Genomic DNA, 24620 nt, shown 5'->3' with positions numbered 1-24620 from the left:
AGTGGATCAATTGCAGATGTTACTGTAGATTTGACTTGGTCCAAGACTGCTTCCTACATTAACCTAGAGCCATCCACATTTGCTTCAGGATTTTTGGTCAGCACCAGCTCTGCATGAGGAGGGCACAAATTTACAAGTTTTCGGGTTCTGGAGGAGAGGCGAGTGGAAGGACCCAACTTTTTCGAGATTCCAGTAGTGACTCCTGCTTGGGATTTCCTCCTCTTCCTTGCAGAAGATTTGCACATGCTAGTGGGTAAGGGCAAGTCAAAAGCGCTCGAAGATAACCCTCTACCCAGGGTCGTCGGAGAAACATAGCTTGAACCCTCTGTGGGAGTAATACTATTTACATAACTTGTGGAAGCAACCTCAGGGGCATCATATGATAACGTCTGAGTGATTGATAGTGATGGCTCCAGGCAATGTGTTATAAAACTAGGCCTTTCTCCCATGTCGAGGGACAATTTCCTCATTGACTACAATAACTGCCCATTCAAAAATGAATCTAGTGTTGTACCAGCTATAGGGCTACTCACAATGTTGTCCTTTGCTGCAGCCCAATTTACGCTTTCCCATGGTCACAATTGGAGTAAATTCCTGAGACGGCTATCTCCGGAAAGTCGCAACCCCTTAGAGCATTTTGGGCATTTCCGGTCCTCACGGGTGGAAAAGCCAGCTGGTGCAGTACAACAGCAGGAAGGGTCTTTCCCCCAGTATTGATGTCAGATAAGGTCAAATGACAATAATAATAATAGGGCAACAGGACACCCTGGCAACAGTTTAGTGCAAAAAAATCTGCTGTTAAACCAGCAATCAAAAACAGCAGCATGGCAACAACAACCAGAATTGACCACTTACTTCGTCCCCCTGATCTTGCTGAAGCCGCCGCCTCCACCCACACAAACCAAGGACCATAGAGAATGGAAAAAGATTAAAAATAGTGGCTGACCTCAGTGCTCAGATTTGGTGGTCCATTATTAGCCTGCTCGCTTGTTGGTGGCCTGAACTACAAGCCCCCCTCTACAGCTGAGAGGACAGCCACAGCTGGAGAGACTGGGAGGACTGCCATGGCCAAGGCAGCCAAGAATACTGCACAACAACCAGATGCAAAACAGCAAGCACAGCACCTGAAGCTGCCACCCGCAGCCCTAACTGTCCTGCTGTACACCCAAACTCTCCCACTCGGTTAGATGGCCAGGTACAGTGGCGGCAGTTGGGAGCAGCAACGGTGCCGCAACAGTGCTGATGGCTGGGGAGATTCAGAGAAAGTCGACCTTGCCCATGGATCAAGGGTCAGGTGGGTGTAATAATTGAGCAGCGTGAGAGCGGAATGAGCCTAGAATGAGCAACCGCAGAACTTAGGCCATCAATTCAGTTTCCAAAAATGAGCAGCGGTAAGCAGCTGCAACCTTCCTTCATGGCTCCCTCTCCACGTGTGTGCAGGCAAGGGCACAGCATCAGGGGGAGGAGCATTAAAATAATACACAAATGATAATTTGATGGCTTTTTGGAGCTGAAGATAGTGTTTTTTCATGCAGCCAGTAAAGTAAAGCTATGGGAACACTGTATGTAAGGAGGACTGCAAAAGATGTTAGCGTGGAAATAGGAGAACTGGATTTTCATAATAATACCTGGTTGCATCAGTGGTGTTGCAAGGTTGCTAGTAGTGCTAATTCAAGCAATGAAAATGAACAGCCAACCCTTGGGCTGGTATCAAAAACAGTTTTGACAGGGTAACCTCAATGCCTTTCTGTTCATTCCACTATCACTTTTGGCTGTGGGTACTATATCTGAGCAACACCATACATGCAGTGTGATGCTGAGTAAGTGCACCACCCACCTCTACTCTATGACTCAATACTGTCAGCACTATTATTGAATCTATATTGTTCCTATACAACAAAAATATTACCTACTGCCATTGCAGTTCCCTTACATTGCAGCAAAGCCGCAAAGACTTATCCTCATGACCTTTGTGTACTTCCTGCAAAAACTACAAAACCTTTGCAAAATGTTTAAAAGCACTTTTGCATATACATCTGGACTGCTGTCATTCTTTTAATAAAGCTTACTCCACATTTGCACCATTTTCTATGCCATGTAATTTGACAGGTCTTTACCTCACAAGGTTTAAAAAACCGACTCGGAAACACTACACAGTGTATGTGTTAACCTTCAAAATGGTACTCCCATCTATATCTTTTAAAAACAGAAGGTGACAGCAGAAGTAAAGTAACATTTTTAAAAGATGCGAAGTGTTGCAGCTTTTACAAAATAAAAAAGTGGATGACGTCTATGACTCAGTTTGGTGTAACACCGGCACAGATCAGAATCGAGGAGCGGACTCAGTGATCTCAGCTTCATCTTTTCTGAATCACATTCCAGTCCTGAAGAAGGAGAACACTCAGCTACTTTTGGGTAAAATCAAATCAGGATCTCCTCTAGATCCAGCACTCCCATATCTTACTCAAGGGTTTGGAATCCATTCTACCCACCGCAGTAGAGCTACTCACATTTTCACTAGATTCCGGGACTATCCCAAAGGAGTGGAAGCATGCAATCATTAGGCCCCTGCTGAAGAAACCCTATCTAGATCAAACTATGTTGGGCAACTTTCTCCTTTTCTTTCTACTACCGGCCCTAGGAAAATTACTTGAGAAACATGTCAACCATACGTTATCCCAATTTCTGTAGGAGAACAACTATCTACATCAGACACAGATGGGTTTACGACCAAAACATAGCACAGAACTGGCTCTTCTGATGGTCACTGAGGAGCTCAAATGCATCCTGGACCAGGGGAGGCCCTTCCGCAATCCTGCTCTTGGACCTAAGCATGGCATTTGCCACCGTAGACCAACCAATTCCAAGGAAAGGGCTAACAAATGGGTGGCACAGATCCAGTTGGAAGATGAGAGGTTAACAGCAGAGCCCCAGCAAATAACTGAGGCATTAGCGGCACATTACAAAAAGGTATACACGCCAACAGCAACAACCACGATAGTAGAGAATCTGGAATTTCTCAAAGACATAAACATGCCCTACTGCGGCTGGGGCTCTAGAAAAAGACCTGGCACCGGAAGAACTAATGCTGGCAATAGGCGCACTGCACAAGGGTAAGGCTTTAGGGCCAAATGGAATTCCGGTGGAATTCTATAAGAAAGCAGCACCTCAAATCGTACCACACTTATTGAATATGTACACATAAAGTTTAGAAAAGAGAGTCCTGCCCAGAGACCAGCACCTGGCTACCATAGTGGCAATTCACAAACCTGGCAAACCACAGCATGACTGTATGTCGTATAGGCCGATCTCCTTAATCAATGCTGAATCTAAAATACTGGCAAAGACACTAGCCATGAGGCTACAGCTAGCCACAGTGATCTACCCTGATCAGTCAGGATTTATGCCAAATCGGAACACTGCCCCTAATTTGCGACGTCTACACAGTGTCATCGCGCGCAGATCTACTATAGAGGAAGACGCAGTTATTCTGTCGCTTGATGCACGAATGGCGTTCGACCTAGTTGAATGGCCCTTCTTAGTTGCAGTCCTTCGACACCTGGAATTCGGTCCAAAGTTCTGCGCATGGGTCCAGTTACTCTATACACAGCAATTGGTGCAGGTTGTAGTGAACGGCCATATATCGTCCGACTTCCTGTTGGGTAGGGGGAAACGGCAAGGCTGCCCCTTATCACCGCTCCTCTTTGCACTAGTATTGGAGCCTTTGGCCGCCTGGATACGTCAAGACCCAGTTATCCTCGGTTTAAAATGGGCCATGGGATGGGAAGATCGCATCTCGCTATATGCGGACAATATACTACTATACCTGGCATTCCCGGCGCATTCGATTAATTGCCTGTTGGATATTTGCTCATCATATGGGTGGGTCTCCGGCTATACCATAAACTGGGCAAAAGTGGCTCCTTTATGTGCTTCGCGGCTCCCCCCATTGCTTCCACGGGGATGCAAAATACAGATAACGGATAGAGGTTTTAAATACCTAGGGGTATACATAACACACGATAAAAGACAATTCATTGCTGAAAACTTCACACAGCCCCTGATGCGATTTTGTCGCACGTCAAGCATTGGCATTCACTACCGCTAACGCTTCTGGGGAGAGCAGCCCTCTTTCAAATGATAGCGCTCCCCAGATCCTTATACACACTGCAGAATACACTGTCCCAGTCACCCGAGCATATTTTACAGTGATAAATGCAGAAGTAACCAGTCTGCTATGGGATGGCAGAACGCCACGTATAGCAATGAATAAACTGACAAGAAGTTGGTATGACAATGGCATTGCCCTCCCCAACATCAAAGTATATTATTGGGCCTCGCAGCTCGTGGTCATAAATCAATGGCTTCATGTACCCCAAGACGACCCAGCATATCGCATGGATAGACACCTCCTAGAAACAGCAGGGATTATGGGTGCACTGTACAATAAGATTAGGAGAGACAATCTCACAGGTCCAACGGCATACACTATCCAAATCTGGTTTGAGGCACAACGAGCACTGGGATGGGAGGGAGTAATAACACAGGCCATGCCATTATGGGACACGAAAAGATTAGGTACACTGCGCAAGACCAAAGGTTTTCGGCAGTGGGACTTGATAGGAATCTCAAGGTTGGGAGATCTGTGGAAGAAAGGAGAAATGGTCACATTTGCCCACTTACAGGTCACGTATGGACAAGCAAAAACAGAAACGTTTTGTTACATACAAATCAGACACGCACTCAAGGCAATGATTCCACCGGGAACACAGCTTGCAGAATACTCCCCACTGGAAGATAGGCTCCTCACAGATCACCTCAATAAAAAAGCCATCTCCCAAACCTATCGGAAAATAATAAATAACCAGCCAGACCCCACCGAAGCCCAGAAAACCAAATGGGAATCAGAGGCAGGTGAGTTTGATGACATAGAATGGCAAGAAGCGCTTGCGTCCCCTAAAGAGGTGGCGATATCGTCTAAACTTAACTTGGTACAATTAAAAATCCTACATTACACTTACTATACACGGACGCTCCTATACAAAATTGACCGGACGGCACACCGCTCTGCCTTCGACAATGTGGTGCAGAGGGCACACTCATCCACACCCTCTGGCTCTGTTCAGAGATTGCACGTTACTGGAGGGCGGTTATGCGCACAATTTCGCAAGTCACGACGGTTACGGTTCTCCCAGAAACAAAAATATGCCTCCTTAATATATGGGAGCCCACAGATCTCAACCATACAGCACAAGACTGGGTGACGCTAGGCATGATGCTGGTAAAGCATAATATAGCACAACACTGGGGATCCAGACAAACTCCTACCCTTCATCAATGGTGTAAAGACATGGACAATGCCATGACAGTGGAGAAATCAGTCTATATTCACAGAGGGTGCCCCAAAAAATGGACGCGGAAGAGGAAGGTTGAATGCCTACCGTGGAAATATATGTGAACCCCCACATGAGGATTCATTGTCAGAAGTCAGTGAATGACTGGCCCAAAACAAAAAGAGGATGCGAGATATTATGTATTTTGATTGCCCACAAGCTGATGCCAGCACAGAACACCTCCCGATAATAAAGTCTGCCAGTAGGCCATTGAATAGCGTATTAAACCACTATATATGTACCATCAAATTAAATCTCCCTGTAATCAATGCTTATATTACTCAAAATGTCAATGAAAATGTTATTTAAAAAAAAGATATGAATCAGTAAAGGCCTCACTGAAACTGCTTCCCTAGCTGCCCATTGATGCCAGGTAAAAGTTTAAATCTCTCTGCTTGACTCACAAAGTCATGAATGGCAGGAGCCCGCTTAAAACCTCACCTCTCCATGTGTACCGAAGAGATGTCTTAGGTCCTCACAAGACCGCCTCATGGGAACGCTAAGAACTAAGTGGCAGATTTACAAGAAGGTGCCGCAGTGTGGCACCTCAAGCCCTTTGACTGTGCCATGCTGTGGCACGTTCAGAGCACAGAAATGCGACATATTTACAATGATATGTCGCATTCCTGTGCCCTGCGCTGGTGCACAAACAGCTGCCATGAGCCGATGCCGGCACCCTTACACCATGGTGCAAGGATGCCTGCGTCATGGGGAGATTTATTTGTGCAGGAAGGGGTACCTTCCTGCACAAAAACAATCACTTCAGGCATTTTCCTCCTTCAATGTGTGCTGTAGAATGCAGCACGCATTAAAAGAGGAGAAAACGAGGAGAAATGTTTTCATTTCTCCTCGTTGCGCCTCGCTGCGCCACCCCTAGGGTGGCATAGCATACAGACGCATTTCCAGGTTTACGAATCCTCGTAAATCCGGAAATGTGTCTTGTTCCATGGGTATTGCTTGGCAACACCCACAGCAACACCCATAGAACGCCCCTTTCACGCAAAGTGCTGCGTGTAAAGGGGGCATATTTACAAGGACAGGAAAAGCCACACAGGGTGGCTTTTCCTGTCCTTGTAAATATGGGGCAGTGAAATGCGCTGCCCTCCCCTTCCAGCTCAGCATCAGAGCGGGGTACCGACGGAGAGAGCGGTGCCTCCTAACCTGAGCGGTTGCCAGGTGAGGCGAGGTGCACACCCACAACGTATCGGGTAAACCATCCAGAACTATTCTCTATAGATCTTCCTGGACCAACAGCAGGGTTCAGGTTGTATAGTTACTGATTCTTCTTTGTTAGATTTGCACGACAATACTAATTTTTGCAGTAGCTTTCTTTTGGTCCTGACGAAAGCCTGGATAGAAAAATCCGTTGGCTGAAACATGTAGACCAGTTTTCTACTACAGTTATTTGTTCAAACTGTTAAAGCACTGTTTTTACTTTTTGACATCAAGGCAGCACCTTAATAAACTACTTTTGTGCCTTGCTAGTTAATTTTAAACAGCACTTTTTCTTTATCACCTGCACTGCAAACATCACCCTGAACCATCACTTATTTTTGTGTCCTTCACTATAAGAGTAACATACTGTTATATGCATCTGGGACATACATTGAACCAATATCTACATAATCCAAGTAGAGGACGGTTCTCTGTTAAAGTTCCGGGTTCCCAGATGATGAAGCGAGCCACTTCGAGTGGGTGATGGGAACCCTTTTTCTGTATATGCACTCATTTTTCAGTTTCATAGTAGCGTTAAGGTCACACATAGTATTTGACTCACAGTTTTCATTATATATATTATGCAGTGAAATGCGCTGCCAGTGCATCACGAAAAGTGATGTAGGGGCAGCGCAAGGGGCTTGTAAATCTGCCCCTAACAGATCAAAAAGGTGAGGCAGATCATTTTCACACCTGGTCCCAAAGCTGTAGAACTCCATGCCCCAGGAGCTGAGATTGCTTGAAAAAGAACCTAGCTTCAAGAAGAAGATCATGGCATGGCTGTTCTCACAATAGCTGTCCAATCACGTACCCGCGCCTTCAACTTGCTCACCAAACACTTGGAAGGCCTGGGCAGCCAATGCGCTCTTTAAAAACCCAACCATAAACATAAACATTTTTTAACTTGAAACATCTATAATTGTAAGTATCATTTCATGTGTGGTAAAAACTGTGCTTGGGTTCAGGAGAAAGTGAAGCTGAAAAATTTCAGGAATTACTTGTAAGTCAATAATGAGAAACTAAGAGGCATATTTATGAGGCCTTTGCGCCGCCGGAGCATCAATTTTTGTCATGTTCTGGCAGCGCAAATTTCAAAATAATATCTATGAGGTCACACAAATCCACTTTGCGGAGCATCGAGTGGCCTCATAGATGAGGAGTAAAGCAAGGCAGCACAAATCGCTGCGTTGCCTTACTCTGTGCTCGGGAGGTGTTCCATAGGCGTTGCAGTGGGTGTTTCCATGCAACACTCATGGATTTTGACGCTTCCTCAGATTTACAAGACCATGTAAACCTGGGGAAGTGACAAAACCTGATGCCTCCTGAGGTGAGATGTAACAAGGAGAAATAACTTTATTTCTCCTCGTTTATTCCTCTTTCCATGTGCGCTGCGTTCTGCATCACACATAGAAAGAGGAAATCGCATTCTCAGGATTATTTTTGTGCAAGAAGGTGCCCCTTCCTTCAAAAATCAATCCTGCCAACATACAAGGGTGCTTGTGTTGGCGCTAGGCTGCCGAAACGGTGCCAGAGCCGGGAGAAAGAACAGTAATGCGCAGTATTGGAAAATTACGGTGCATTCTTGCCCTTTCACTTTGATGTAGGGCAGCGTAGCAAGGTGTCTTGCCGTTCAGCCCTACACCAAATCCCCATAAATGAGGCCCTAAATATATGCATGTTTGCATAACAAAAACTTTGCACACCCCTTGTTAGGGGGACACTCCATCTGGCCATATGAGGGTGCTCATGAAATCTACCAGTTCCACCTGTGATGGCCCTGCTCCAGTTTATACCATGACTGCACAGTTATGTAGTAACAGATGCATTTAGAAAATGGTATATTTAGATTTAGCGACAAACCAGACACTATTTTTAGGTTCCTATTCCATAGCTTCCAAGGTTTGAGACTGCTAATGTTTGACATTTTCATAGCTTGTATACTTAGGCTTGACATTCAACAACCAAATGTGTGACAGTTAAGAGTGATACTTTCTTGCGAGTAAAATCAAGCAAGGAAGTCGATGGAGACAGAAAAATATCAGAAGTTACGCCCATATTATGAGCGACGAGAAATGTAAGAAAATCTTGAGACTGCTGCAAAGCACCTGAAATGGAAGGGAACTAACCTCTTTCTTTCATGCATTTAATTTGTTTTATAGCGGTCCTCATACCAGTGTAGGGCGTCAGAGCACTTTGCAACCACACATACATTATACAGAGACAACGAATCATGTATGTAAGTGTCTAGAGGTAATGTTGCTTAAAACAGTGAGGATTATAAATTGTGGGAATCACGTCATCCATACTACTAGGCAGTATATTTTAAAAGTGTTTAGTCTAGAGAAGCACAGACCCAGGATTTAAAAAGTATCACAGTGATTGGCTTCACTATAAAAATAAAGCATTTCTACCAAAACGAACCCCCTTTTAGCAACATTAGGATAATGAAAGATTGAGGGGGTAAAATAATATTCAAACTTATACCATACAGTTAAACTGCAGCTCCTTGAAGTCAGTTCATATGTAATTGTGCTATACTAGAATTGTATCTCATGAACTGCAAGTAACAGAAGGCTCTCTGTGACAAAAGCAGTAATTCACTGGTCTGCCCTGAAGTGTCTGTGAGTCACACTGGCTGCAGACAGCTGCCCTGGACAGCATGATTGAGTTTATCAGAGTGAGGAGAGGATGGAATGGTGGTACCGCTGTCTTGACTTTAGAGTCGCGCCATGTGCTTTGAAAGACAATCAGCGGCTCTGCTGTCACCGAGTAAATTACCCCTGGCATCCCCCTACGCACACACGACAGGGCAGCTGCATGTGCGTCAAGGTCAATGACAGCCAAACTAAGGCGGCCAGCAGCAATTCCAGGGGGGCCCAGGTCCGTCACAGGACATTTAAATGAATAACACCTCATGCTGCCGCACCCAGCGCCAAGTCCGTACCCTGCAGCCTTTTAGTGAGATATAGAGGGGCATATGTACAAGGAAATGGCACAGCGCAGCGCAAATTCGCAGTTGGGATAGTCCTCATATTTGACTACATTTGTATTAGGGGTGGGCGGAATTTGCGAAATCCACTTTCGCAAATTATCGCGAAAATGTTAAAAATTATCGCAAACACGCGGAAATATCGCGAAGATGCGGAAGTTTTGTTGAATGGGTACATTTGTATCCGTTTGTTTAATGGGCACAATTTCAATAAAGTTGGAACATGGTAGGATGACAGCCGTTGCTTGTTGGACTATGTTCTTGGTGAAGAGTTTGGAGTCATCGCTGAACAACATTCAAAATATAATTGTAATCTTTCCTCTTACATTGGACTCATCAAACTATTTCACTTTTAACTTCATGGCAACAATTACGTAACTGCGCAGAGAAAAAGCACTCGCAAAGCCAGCAGAACCGGTTCGTGTTTTCTATAACAAACCAGACTTTTTGACTTTATTAATGCTAGTTTAAATAACGACTGAATACCAATATATTTTATGGAATTCTATATGGTCGACGGCAGGAACTCTAGAAGCACGGGAAGCTGAGTATAAGCTGACTAAGCTAACTAGACTTTTTTCAACAATTTTTAATTCGATTTTATATGCCAATGATTTGCAGAGATTTTGACCTTCTTTCTGATTTTTATGCGGTCTTACATGTACTATGCAGTTTTGCTGACAGCAGCAAACTGTGTTTTATAATTATTTTAAGGTTGCAGCTGTGAGGCAGTTCATGGAAAATCAGCATTTTTCCAAACTAGCAAGCTCTGCGGATTTTAGAGATAAGAGCATGTGCTGTGGGACCCACAGTATTCCCTGATAATAAATACTGAAATCTAACAAAGTGATCCAGAACCAGTGCTTTGTGTCTATTTCTGCTGTTTAACTGATGTTTTAATAGTGTGTGACTTATCTATGCAATTTAAAAATAAATGTTTTATAGCTTTGAAATAATTCCAGTATTGATTTAATAGTCAACTTCTCAAGACATTGCCATACATATTTTGTACTGCATGCTGCACCTAAGGTCAAATGTAATAAGCAATTTATCTATCGCAAACCATGTGATTCACATAATCACATGGTTTGTGACTACAAAAAGGCTATTTCCACTATGTAGGCCGGGGCATGGAAATGGTATTCCTCCTCAAAAATTGCAGTTTGCTATAGTATGTGTCAATGGTTTGCAACCACAGTTCCATTCGCAAACTATTGACCAGTTACTAATTCTTCAAAGGTGGTAAATGACTCATGATGGGAAAGAGGCCCCTTTAGCAGCCATTCTCCTTTGGGAATCATGCTGGCAGTCTCAGGGGTGCAGAAAATTGTAAAATTACGCTTCGGTTTAATTGTGAATGTATGTGTAAATGTACACGTTGTGAGGATTCTGGTTTAGTACATGGTGTGGTTGTGCAAACCTACTATATAGTACTCTCACAAAACCGCCTTTGGTCCAGTCAACCTCGTTTGTAAAACCTCTTGCTGAACCCTAGGTAGATGAGGCTTTGAGTAACAATGCTTAAACGCAGGAACTATTGTAAAGCATTTAGAGCACCAAACAACAGAACAAGAATGTCATGGAGCATGAAAGAAATCCGATACCAATGTATATAAATAGATTAGATTGTTATGAATGTTTAGACACTAAGATGAGCAAAATCCATTGGGGATACTGGAGATATACACTTTTAAAGAAAATGTAAATCTCAGCTTTTTAGTCCAAGCACAAACAAGCATGTTAGCTGTAAAGTTTGAAAATTTGTTTGACTACTCCAGCACGACTGGGTGACCAATTCCTACAGGAAGAAAGTCAGGGAGGCCAATAACGAATATTTGAACAGTTACCTGGTCACTAAAGCAGTCTCAAATCCAGTTTGACACTTACTTCAAAACCGTCATAGACTTCAATGGAGTAGTCCTGATGCTGAGGGTACAGGATGCTGAGGCTGTTGAAAGATGCACTGGATGCCGTGCGGTTGATGGATGTCTTCTTGTGGCTATTCCTAATTCCACGGGTAAGATGGGGTGACTTTGGCCACAGGGGTTGATGTCCTTTGAAGTTTCCTTTGGGCCAGTAGAAGTCCAACAGTAGCTGGGCTACTGATCGTTGGCCCTGCTGGACAAGCAGGTCCAGCGGTTTCCTTCAGTAAGGTGACCAATTCACGCTCTGATGACTCTCCCGAGAGAGAGACTCTCAGTATGTTATCCTTCTATGGTATGGTCTTGGTGTTAGGTTGTGTGGAACGTGAGGTACCAAATAGAAACTGCCATTTTCTCTGGGTCGCTGTTAAAGCTTACGCCTCCTCAAGAACTGAGTGAGTCTGCAACAGTCAGTAGTCCAGATTGTAGCCTGTAGTTGCCTCAATCTCCCTTTTTATTCACTCTGGTTTAGCTGGGACACCCTGTGGCTGCCACCATCGTGCATTTCTGTGGGAACATACCATTAGGTCAAATACTTTTAATTTTAAAGACATATCCTTATGCATATCATTTGCTCATGGACAGTAATTTAATTGTGGACCATCTCATTGTTTGTTATTTCATTTATTCTAATACATTGAACAACTATATAAATAATGAAAATATATATAATATATAATATATATATATATTAGGAGGAGTGATTAGAAAGCAGGGAAATGGATTTGAAGGGAAAATAGTTTACGGGTGAGGAGTTTTGCAATTAATGGTTAACTGAGAGGGGGTTTAGGAGTGGAAGGTGATGGGTTTTGGGGGTGAAGGGTTTACGGTGAATGTTTTAGGAAGGAATGGTTTAAAGGTGAATGGTCAAGGGTTTAGTGGTGATTGAAGAGCTAAAGGGCGAATTGTAAGGGGATAAGACTTCTGAGTACAGGATGACTGCTTCATTGGTGAAGGACTTAGTTGTGAATAATTTAAGAGTGAGGCATTTAAGGGCAAAGGGTTTGGGATGAAGGGTGAATACATTTTCTGTAAAGCATCTAGGGTTTAAGATTGAAAGGTTAAGGAGTGATTGGAATGGTAAAGTGTCTAGGAGGGAAAGTCGAAGGATATAGGGGTAAATGATGCAGGGTTTAGGGATGAACGATGAAGGTTTTATTGGTAAAGGGGTTAAGTATGAACGGTGAAAGGTTTGAGCATAACATATGAAGAGTTTTGGTGAAATGTTTAGAGGTTAAGGCTTTAATGGTGAAGGATTTAGGGATGAAGGGTTAAAGGGTGAATGGTGAATGTCGTGGTTGATTCACTAAGAGTTTAGGGTGAAAGATTTAAGGGTGATGGGTTTACGATTAAATGGGGACTGTCGAGTGGTGAACGGGAAGTACTGAAGGGTAAAAGGTTTGCAAATGCAGGCTAAAGCATTTAGATGAGAAGGCTGAAGAGTTTGGCATGAAGGGTGAAGGTTTTAGGGATGAGAGGTGAAAGAAAGGTTTAGGATTCATTGATTTAATGCTGAAAGGTTTAAGGATGAACAGGGAAGGGTTCACAGGTGAATAGAGGAGAGTTTAACGTGAAGGGCGTAAGGGTGTGAAGAGAGTTTGCAGCATAAAATAACAATGTTATAAGATTAAATAAGAGAATTAAGTATGAAGATAATTGTGCATATCATGAGATGGTGATGACAAAATAGTAAATAGTTTATAAAGACACTAATGGTTCATATAATCATTGCAAACAATTACGCTTCCTTTAAATAATCTTAAAACCAGTGAGCAGTTAAAAGAAAATACAAATATAAATGCAATTCATTGCAATCCCTTGCAATCCAATTAGACACCATTAATTTATGATTATTTGTTTTTAAATCTAGACCTTAGCAAAGCAGCATAAGGGGTATTCATTTGAACACTGCGATAGTTCCTGTTCAGACTTTTTATTTCAATATTTTTCTCCTTTTAGTAGCCACTGTTTCCATTTTGTTCCCTTTTTAGACTTTTCCATTCTTTTCGTTAAAAAATGTGACATTTAAGGCGTGAGCACAATGCTAGAAATGCCTGCATCCTTTCCAAGATTGTTTATAAACTCGAAATATATCCTGTCAATATGAATCGATTTGACACATTTTCTGACATAATTATTTTTGTTTCATTAGTGATTTTCGTGTCTACTAGTCCTATAATTATTTTCAAAGTAATAGCTAAGCTAAGATAATTTCGACAACCACATCCTATAAAAAGCTCATTAGAGCGCCTTCGCTCCAGGGATGTTGGGGCAGGGGTCCCACCAGATGGCAGCATCAGCCTCAGCCAGTCGTGAATTGTCCCAGCCTCGTACAAGCTGAAAAGGGAAATAGCTGACTTGCTATTCCATGATGATAACACAGGAAGGCTTTATGAGCCAGCTCTGAAATTCGAGAACAAGCTTGCTATCTACTGCCACCACTACAGTTAGCATAGCGACTAGAAAGGCATGAGGTTGTTAGCATTATAGAACTCAATAACAATGAGCTCCCCCACACAAATATTTTTACACCCAATGCATTGGGTATCGTTGTTTGTCACACTCAAACTTCCTCACTCGAATCCCAAAGTAATCAGCCCCCTGGAAATTCAATGGAAGGGGACTTTTAAATTGGTCATCTATTGGGAAGTAAATTAGTACTCAAAGAACGGTGAGCAATCGGCATGTCTCAATGGGACCAAGGTCCATGTTACTGGCGTGCCCAGAATTAACTCCTATCTCCACGGTTCCAGACACAAGAACACTGAGGACTCCGCTGTGTATTTGAGGAAGCCTTGCAGGGCATTTCTGGCAAATCACTACATGCTTCCATGCCGAGACACATGTTGTCACTGAATTAAAGCATCTTTCAGATGTCTGTAGCCCTGAGGACTGGCCATCAAAGGCACAAGCTTGGGTGTATGAAGCCCGGTGCTTGAACTCAATGTAAACAGGATGCTTCGAGCAAAATCTGGATGGTATAAAAACTGATCCCTCCCAGTACCTACATTACCCTGTAGTCATAATTTAGAGAAAGAAATGTAATCCCATATTTGTATATTGTCAATTTGCCAACCGATTTGATCATAGATTAACATTGCGCAGGGATTCCTTGGGATGCAACATTTCTTCTAGGCCACATCAATGGAGGGGACAAACAAGGTGCCAGGTTGGCTGTGTGATGACTCTCATAGAGACCATTAATAGTGTTTAGTCAGTAAAATCCCATTAGGATCGAGTTGCCAGGGCAACCTGGGCCAAGCCCCTGGCCCACAACCAACCCTCTCCTACGGCACAAGGTGCGCGTAGAATGCTCCCTCTAACTCACACCCGCCTCTTCCGCCCAATGAAAACCACTTCAACCCCCGCTCCCACTTCAATTTACATCCTGCTCAGAGCAGGTAGTGAGTGGGAACATCAATCTCTGTAAAAAAAGGAAGCAGCATGTGGAACAAGGCTGGAAAGACTTGGTCAGCGTTGTTATTTGCCATTCCTTTTTGGACTAACTGTGTAACTGCATGCTCATGCGGATTATAGGTGCAGAGCTTATACCCCACCGGTATAATGCAACCCACAATCGAGGCCTTGTAAAACCACTTTCTATTTTATTTTGAGACTGCCTGTAAAGTGTTTTAAATGTTAAATAACCAGACAGATTCAAAATGCATATACTCGGGATCAGAGCGCCAGTGTTGCATTCTATAGGACTAATCATTCATCAATAACTATTTATTTGAAGATTCTCTAATCTTAGCTCTTACAGACTGGTGGTCAGTTGTACCGCCTGCCATCTCATCAAAGACACTCCCAACCTTGTTTGGTAGTGTTTTGTCATAAATTATTCAAAAGAACACAGAAACCTTTTAGGCAATCTCCTGAAAGATTTCTTCCTTCACGACCCATGTGGACTGCTGCATCCCGCAAACAGAGAAATCCCTTTCACTCCATTTGTGCACAGCCCCATTCATGCACAGATTATTCCCTAACATCCACCAAGCTCCTAAAGCAGCTAATGACGGTAACCATTACCCCTAATATTGTCTTGGATCATACCACCTTACACCTTTGGCTTGACTTAGATTTGGTGAAACCCCCATAGGTCAGTGAAGACTCAATATGTCCCTGTATAAAGTGCTACACCCCAAACACATACTACGGGTAATGCTCCTCACTTATTCTAGAGAATGAAAACACTGGGGTATATTTTCAAGGAAATGACGGCGCATGGAGCTGCGGAAAATTTTTCACCGCCACACTCCGCCATTTCCAAAACGCAGGGATGTGCCGTATTTACAATAATATGGTGCACCCCTGTTTTCCCTAGTACTGATGATAAAAATTGCTGCCTAAGGCCAATGCAGACACTCTTGGGCCATTGTGCAATGGTGCCTGCTCTGCAGGGAATGATTGTTTATATGCAGGAAGGTTTCCCTTCCTGCACATAAACAATAAATAATGGTGATTTGTTACTTCTATGTGTGCTGCATTCTGTTGCACACATAGAAGTAGGAAATCGCCACTATTTAAGCATTGTTCCTACCTGCACATAAACAGTCATTATTGGCATTTCCTCTTTTTATGTGTGCTGCAGAATCCAGAACATATAGAAAAAGCAGAAACCAAAAAGCAGAAACAAGGAAAAATGAAAGTATTTCTCCCTGTTGCGCCATTCTAACACTTGCTATTGCATGGCGTTCGCTTTTGGTGCTGCCTCAGATTTACACCTCCTTCTAATGGGTATTGCGATGGAGTGGTTGTGGTGAATTGCCCTAAGCAACACCCATGGCATGCCCCTTGCATGCAGTACCATATTTACAAAGCGGCGTTAAGCCACGCAAAGTAGCTTAACACCACTTTGTAAAAATCGAGCAGGGCATTACGCCACTGGAACTTCAGAAAAGTGACGTTCCGGTGGCGCAATCCCCTTGTACCTATGTCCCACTGTTTCTCCTGCTCACATTGTCTGGGTAGCAGACAAGGCATGTCTCAGAGGTGGAAAATATTCAAGAAATTGCCTTGAAAAATAAATAAATAGCTAAACACCAAGTCAAACTAGATGAAAAGGTGAGATTGCTCACTCATAAATATAATACAACACATGATGGAGATGATGTCCGAATTGTACTACAGTCAAAGTATGGTCATAAAGAACTGCTCACCCATAAGACACAAACAACGCAGTTTCCTCTAAGCAACGCCATTAAGAGAATGGTGAGAATGCTGGCAATGCAATTACGACAACATGAAGCACAGACCTCCCGAAGGGCATTAAAGAACATACATGGGCAAATAGTTACCCAGCCTAAAGAGATATTAGAAACTCTTATGGGGTGTTTTATATACAGCTGCTAGCCAAATCAACCCACCAGAAAAAGAAAAGAAAAATCCGATTTCCAAATTCAACAATTAACACCAGATCAGAAACACTCCCTAGACCAGGATATTACAGAAGATAAACTAGTGAAAACGAGTCACAATCCCCCCTATAATAGGACTTCAAGGATTGACTGTAATCCATCAGACCAATATAACATCAATAAAACATCTCTGGTGCCCTTATTGTTCTAATTGTTTAAGGAATTACAGATTGGTCACATACAATCACAAGAAAGTAGTTCTGCCAAAATTGCTCCTTTAGTGAAACCAGATAAAGATCTACTAGAGTGTGCCAACTACAAACCAATATCCTTAATTAATGTGGACATGAACATATTTTCAAAAGTGTTAGCTAATAAGCTAAAGACCATGCTAACAACACTAGTCCCCTGAGACCAGATAGGCTTTGTGCCTCACTGCACTTTAGCATCTCGCCTAAGATCTCTGGCCCACATCCTCTGGCAAATGAAAGTCGAGATAGATGACAAGGTTGCTCTCTCGCAAGATATGGAGAAAGCCTTTAATCATATATAATGGCCCTATCTATTCTAGACTCTGATGAGATTTGAGCTTGGTGATGCATTTGTCACCAAAATAAGATGGCTTTACTCTAACCCTAAGGCAGCCGTAGTTTGTAATGGTCACATTTCCCTAGAGTTTGAGATCCAGTGAGGGGCGAGACAAGGGTTGCCCCCTTTTGCTGCTATTGTTTACAATGGAGCTTGGCTCCTCTCGCTGTAGCAATCTGGCAACACAAAGGTGTCAAAGGTATTACCATGCCGGAGGGGAACACAAGGGTCTCCTATATAAGCAGATGACATGCCAGTTACATTGTCCGCACCAACCATATCCATAAATAATCTCATCCACATAATTACTCAATTGACAATTCTCAATATTCTTGAGGTACAATGTACATTGGGGGAAGGGCAATGCTCTACTGTTAACCAGATGCACTACAGGGGCGTCGCTAGGAGGTCTGTTTTAAATGGAAGACAGTCAACTTTAAGTACCTAGGGATCAGTTTCAATACGGGCATCCACTGTGTCATTGAGGATAAGTCCCTGATCCTCAACATTAATTCTGACTTGTTGCTATGGTTCTCACTTAACCTGTCCATATGACAGAAGGTTCAGTGAAGTCAAAACAAAGTGATGCCTTCTCTGAATTACATTAGTTCCTTTCTAGCCATAAAAATACCATTATGATTGATTAAGGAACTAACAATGCTTGCTGAAGGCATTCATATGGGAAGGAAGGAAACCACAACTATAAATGGGGAAATTGCATGCAGCTAGAGAAAGGGGGAGGTTATGATTGCCCCATGTAGAAACACATTAGCTGGTATCACAACTTGCACAAATAAGGTATTTGAACCATACCACCTGGGATACACCACAATGGGTATGCATAAACAGAGCCCTTCTGGGCAATATGGGGCCTCTTCATTTATTAAATATAGGGGATAGGATGAAACTAAACTAGGCGCACCACATACTATATGTTCTAATGCACACATAGCAGAGAGCACAGTACTTGATGGGGAAGGTAGACGAATACACAAAAAGGCCCTTGTATGGCACAATGGTATCAGTATATACTCACAAAGAATATCGGGGTGTTGTCTATTTTTTATTTTTTTAATAATATTTTTTTATTATTTTTACAACAAACAATATCCACAGTTCATCTCATTACACTTATTTTATCGACAGTAGTTGTGCTGTCCAGTTGTGGGATGTGCATCCTGCACTCAGACGGGGTATCTGTCGTTACGGCCCATATATCTTCTCTATACTGTGATGCCGGGGGGAACCGGGGGCAATAAAACTGGGGATGCATTGAAGGAGGGAGCCAGGGTGTGAGCCATGGGAATGGCGTCCGGGTCAGTGCAGCTGTTTGTGTGCAGATGTCAGGACATTGTTTGTAGGCAGGCGCCAGGACAGCCAGACTAGTGGCCGCATGTCGTGTAGTGCACCTAGGTGTTAATGTGCCTCACTCATTGGTTGGGGGGGTGGGGGCTGTGTTAGGTGCTGTAGTGGTGCATTGCGATGCCCTAGAACCGGTACGCGACTGTAAGTGCTGGAACTGGTGGGACAATATGGCCCATTCCATAGATATGGGATGCTTCCGCAGTCCTTTCACCTCCTCCTCCCGAAGTGTTTCCTCTTCTGCTGCCGCCCATTTTTTTACTGCTCCCACCCATGCCTCCACCAGGGGTCCCAGTGGGGCTCGCCAGTTCATGGCGATGCTTCTTTTCGCTAGTAGCCTTGCTAGGGTTGCGAAGCGGATAGGCACTTTTAGTGTTTTTGGTCTACAGATTATTCCGAGAGCGACCGCCTCCCAGGTGTGAATATCTGGAAGGCCTGTAAGTTCTTTAAGTGTCTTGAGGACTACTGACCAGAACTGCCGCAAGGTGGGGCAGCTCCAGAACATGTGGCGAAAGTGTGCATCTGACGAACGACATCCGGGGCAGAGAAATCGAGTGTCCGGGTAGAACCGCTGCAGGCGCGCTGGGGTTAGATACGCTCTATGTAAGACATAAAACTGTATGTTTTTAAAACGTGCATTCCTCGATACTTTTTTAGGGAACTCTAGGGCCCTCTCCCACTCCCGGACGTGCAACTGACGCTCGAGTTCGTCCTCCCATGTGGCTCGGAGAGCGAGCAGTGGTTCATTCATAAGCTCTCTGATGGATTTATAGATCCAAGTAACTAAGTGCCGACCTGTACCCATATGTAAGATGGTGTGAATGACCGGGTGGGTCTTGGGCTCACCTGTGGAAAGGTCAGCGAGCGGCCGAAAGTGATATAGGAGCTGTCGGTGGGTTAAAAACTGTCCCGCAGATAAACCATACTCCTCCGCGATCTGATCATAGGGTCTGAGCTGCCCCTCTGCGAACAACGCCTCTGCTTCTGTTATATCGCAGTCCGACCATGCACGGAGCATGGCTGCCATAAAGTCCATCTCCCTCTTGGGCCAGCCGACCAGCGGTAGCCGTGGGGAGTAATGTGGGGTCCCTGCCGACATGCAATGGATTCTTTGCATACATCGGCAGGCCACCGACACCTGCAACGGATATATCCGTCGAGGTTTGGTACCTGGGAGCAGTATGCGACAAAGCTCCGGGATGGGAACCCGGCCCTGGGACGTATGTGTTTCTCCTGTGTTCCTACCCGCCGTCCAGTACGACAGCCACTGTAACTGTGCCACCAAAAAGTACGCTTCGAAGGAGGGGTGCCCAGTCCCCCTTGTGTGGTGGGTAATAGCAGCTTGGTGAGGGCTATCCGATGTCTGTGCGTGCCCCAGATGAGTGAGCGGAGGAGCGAGTCCAGGTCTCAAAAAAAGGCCCTAGGTGGGATCACCGGTAAATTCGTAAAGTGGTACAGTAGACGGGGGACAGCGATCATCTTTGCTATGGCCACCCGGCCTATGGGGGCCAACGGGAGATTTTTCCAAAATCTCACCGCCGATCTAATGCCAGCCAACGCTTTGCGGTGGTTGCCCTCATATATGTCTGTGGGGAAGTGGTATAGGTGGATGCCAAGATATCGGGGGGCGGGTGTGCTCCAGGAGAGGTGCTGCGTACCAATTCGCACCTCCAGCGGCCCGAGGTTTGTGTGTAGTGGGTATAGGGTGGATTTATCCCAGTTTACTTTAAGACCGGACGCCTCCGCGAATTCCGTTAGGGTTGTCCATAGGGGTGTGAGGTCCGTGGTGATATCACGGATATATATTAGGAGGTTGTCCGCGTACATTGAGACGCTACGGACGGTGTCCACTATGGGGATGCCCCATTCGATTCCCTCCTCACGCAATCGGATTGCCAGCGGTTCTACCGCTAGGGCGAAGAGCAGGGGCGATAGTGGGCACCCTTGTCTCGTCCCCCTCTCCACCATGATTGATGAGGAGATGTAGCGGCCCAGTCGAATGCGGGATGAGAGCCCGGTGTAGAGAAGCCTTGTATACGCGAGGAGGGTTGGGCCTATCCCCACTCACTCCAACACGGCGAAAAGGTATGGCCAAGTAAGAGTATCAAAGGCCTTTTCGAGGTCTAAGATTAAGCAGACCGCGTTAGGGTGTGTATTTTCCACTTGATCCTGAATATGGAACAAGCGCCGTATGTTTTGTGACGTATTTCTACCGGGCACAAACCCGCATTGATCCGGATGGATTAGGGGTCGCAAAATTTGTTCGTACCTCTCCGCTAGAATTTTCCCCAATATTTTGCAGTCGGCCAAAAGGAGCGTGATTGGACGGTAAGAAGATAACTGCTGCGGGTCTCGGTGCGGTTTAAGGAACGTCACTATGACCGACTCGCGGAGGGAGCTGGGCATTTCTCCCCTCTCTAGAGCAACCGCCAGCATCTCAGTTAGCTGAGGAACTCGCAGGGGGGAGAAGGTGCTGTAATACTCGAGAGGTAGACCGTCAAGGCCCGGCGGCTTATTTTGCGCTAGCGCACGAATCGCGTGGGTAATATCCGTCGGTGTTATTGTGGCGTGTAGGGTGTTTTTCTATGTTTCTGAGATGTGCGGGATATATAGGGAGTCCAGAAAGTGGTCGATCGCCTCCTGCCCGAGCTGTGACGGGGTGCGGTAAATTATAGTGTAATACCGCTGAAATGCAGTTAAAATGTCCACTTGGGATCGCACTAGATTACCGGAAGGGTCGAATATTTCGGTGATGGGTTTGACTTCCGTGTCCTGTCTTCCTAGCCAAGCCAGGAGTGTGCCCGTTTTATCTCTTTCTTTATGCATTCGAAAGGCGTAGGCTCTAAAGTTGTATTTGCGTAGGTCTGCCATGGCAGCAGCGTGTTGTGTTTTGGCTGCCGCTACTTGTGCTGCTGTGGCAGCATTGGCATCTTCCTGTCGCGTGAGGATGGCCAACTTCAGTTCTGTGGAGGTGAGTGTGCGTTCGAGTGTGCATCGCGCTCCTATTATTTGCTTAATGCATGCTCCCCGAGCTACTATCTTAAATGCGTCCCATTCAACCAATTTGGAGGATGCCGTCCCCGAGTTGTTGGAAAAGTAGTCCTGTATGTCCTGCTCATGGTCGTGTTTGAACACTTGGTCCATCAGACAGTCACGTGGGAGGCGCCAAGTGGGCACCGGAGGGTGAGGGGGCCTTCATTGGATACGTAGGATGTGCGCGTCGTGATCCGAAATCACGCGGCCTAGATAGTCTGAGTGTTGTATTTGGGGAATCAGCCATGGGGAACATAAAAATCTGTCCAATAGGACCAGTAGGTTACGTGGTATGGAATGAAATGAGTAGAGACGTGTCTGAGGTTGGTGTGCTCTCCAAGCATCTATTAGCGCCTAGTGTGCAACTCACCTTTGAAAGTGCTCAGTCTGCTTCGGTGCCGGTGAATGTGGCGGTGGTGGATGGGATCTGTCTAGTGTGATGTTGAGCGCGCAGTTGTAGTCCCCCCCCCCAAGATCCATGGGATAGTCGTGAATTGAGCTAACACCCCAGTAAGGGATTCCCAAAACTTGTCTTGGTCAATATTTGGGGCATAGATGCTACCCAAGAGAATGGGCTGCCCATTCAGGAGTCCCTCTAACAGTGAAAATCGTCCCTCTTTGGCCACCACTCTTCGGAGTTCTTGAAATGGGGTGCCCGGTCGAACCCAGACCAGCACGCCTCGTGCGTAAGCGGAGTATGACGTGGCGCATATGGTGCCTCACCATCTGGCCCGTAGTTTGTTAATTTCTGGTGTTGTGAGATGGGTCTCTTGGAGGAACGCTATTTGTGAGTGGTGGCGCTTGATGTAGGAGTAGACAGCGTACCGTTTGTGTGGTGTGTGGAGGCCCCTTGGGTTCAAAGTCAGTACACTAAGGTCTGTGTTTTGCATTGGAGTATGTGGTGAGTGGTACCTATGCCCATAGGCGCGGTGAGTAGTGGCAGTGCTATAAGTTTTGGCGGTGTCCTGGCCCTGCGCCCGTCAGATATGGAGGTTGGTGGCATCCACCCATGGGTGGCAGTTAGCTCGTCACTGGCATTCCCTGGGGGTAAGGGGTGTGATTTAACTGGGTCGGTAGAACCTGAAACTGGGGTGGGAAACTGTCCCGATACCGGAGACCTATCGGCGAGGCCGATACGTCCAAACTGACTCTCATAGAACTAGAGAGTGAATAATCGATGCATGGGGGCGGCAGCGCGTGCCTGCGGGGCGGAGTCTCGGTAGGGCATTAGTAGGATCAATGTTCGTCATCCGGTTGGTGAACCCACAAAAGTGTTGCGATGTATTTTGTGGGTGTGACGTATCGGGGTGCAGGAGTATGTGTCCGCCAATCTTACCAAATGCTTCTGCTCATCAGCTCATGTATCCTCAGTGCAGAGTGTTGGCAGTTTGTGGAGTGACCCGGGGCATAGTGACAGAGTCGGTTTTTGATTGAGTCTCGTCACTGTCATCTTCTCCTTCCGACGAGAAAAGATGGGGGCCACCGTCTATGTCTTCTCCCTGCGAGGCAGTCCCTAGATCCGTCACCGCCTGTACGGCCTTGCGTCGCTCCTGTATGATTTGCTCCAGGTCCAGGGAGTCCCGGACTCGACATTCCGTTAACTCTTTCCTGCCCTGCAGTCTCCGAGTTTGTGATGGCTGCCGGCCACGCTGCCTGATGCGTGGAACCCTGTTCGTCCCCTCTAGAGTGGCCTCTGCTGTGGAGCTCTGCTCGCAGTGGTGGTCTGCCCAGTCACACGCATCTTCAGCCGTGGAGAAGAAGTGGGTGATGCCAGCATGGATAACTTTCAGACGGGCCGGGAATAATAATGAATATTGTATGTTGCTAGCTCGCAGTCGGCGTTTCACCTCCAGGAACGATGATCATTGTTTCTGCACCGCCCGTGCATAGTCGGGGAAGACCATGATGTGCTTGTTTTCCACCTGCAGGGGGCCCGCATTTCTGGCGGCCCTGAGCACTGCATCACGGTCTTGGAAGTGGAGAAATTAAGCTAACATTGGCCGAGGCGGGGTGGCAGTCTGCGGGTTGAAACTCGGTGGGCTCGTTCTATTGGGAAGAAAGCTATGCGTTCCGTTGGTGGGGTGAAAGATTTGACCCAGGCCTCCATGTACGTGATTGGACGTGCCCCTTCGACTCCCTCCGGCAGGCCCAGGACGCGGATGTTGCAGCGTCGCGAGCGACCCTCCAAATCGTCCAAGCGCTCCTCCACGGCAGCCAGGTGGACCAGCACAGACCGCGTCGCCTTTTGTTGTTCGATGATGGTGGGTTGTAGGTCTGCCAGTGACTTCTCGCCATCCTTTACCCTGTCAGACAGCTTTCTGTGATCATCTCGGATGAGACTGATGTCCGTGGTGAGGGCGCCGAGACGCTCCTCCATGGAAACCCTTGACAGTTCGATAACCGCTACCACTTGATGCAGCTTGTCCGAGATGATCGGGTCTGGCTGGGTGGTGGGGAACCTGGCCAGCGTATGAGTGCGCGGCAGGTTCTCCGGTGCGGTTTCGGGGACCGTCGCCTGCTGTGTGGCTCTGGGCTTCCCCATGTCGGCGTTTGAGATGAGGTTCGTCATGCTCAGTGCAGTTGGCGGATGGAGCGCAGTCGGCCCGTTGTTGTCGTGTGGCCAAGTTATTTTCCTGGCCGCCCGCTTGGTGTAAGGGGTGTAGTGCGTCTGCAGGTCTTCACCGCCCCGGTGAGGTGTTCTCCACCGAGCCGCCAGTCACGTGTGTGGTGAGCTCCCACGGCAACTCTTGCGCTCCGTTCC

At 45.8% G+C, this 24620-nt stretch overlaps 1 protein-coding gene across 2 annotated transcripts in view; it reads right to left on the bottom strand.

Moving 5' to 3' along the window:
- The window catches only part of SCN3B (sodium voltage-gated channel beta subunit 3), a 941302-nt gene that overhangs the window by 324798 nt on the left and 591884 nt on the right, over nucleotides 1-24620 (bottom strand). Inside the window, exon 8 of one of the 2 annotated variants that reach the window (XM_085647252.1) lies at nucleotides 11485-12026. The gene's annotated coding sequence lies outside the window, so the exon portion shown is untranslated. Of the gene's footprint in view, nucleotides 1-11484; nucleotides 12094-24620 lie in introns of those variants that run through there. The other variant, XM_085647253.1, reaches the window with a different exon arrangement.

This window comes from Triturus cristatus, chromosome 3_2 (genome assembly GCF_964204655.1).
Source record: "Triturus cristatus chromosome 3_2, aTriCri1.1, whole genome shotgun sequence".
Classification (NCBI taxonomy): domain Eukaryota; kingdom Metazoa; phylum Chordata; class Amphibia; order Caudata; family Salamandridae; genus Triturus; species Triturus cristatus.
Note: the sequence above shows the minus strand (reverse complement) of the source record. Positions and strands in the feature narration are given on the sequence as shown.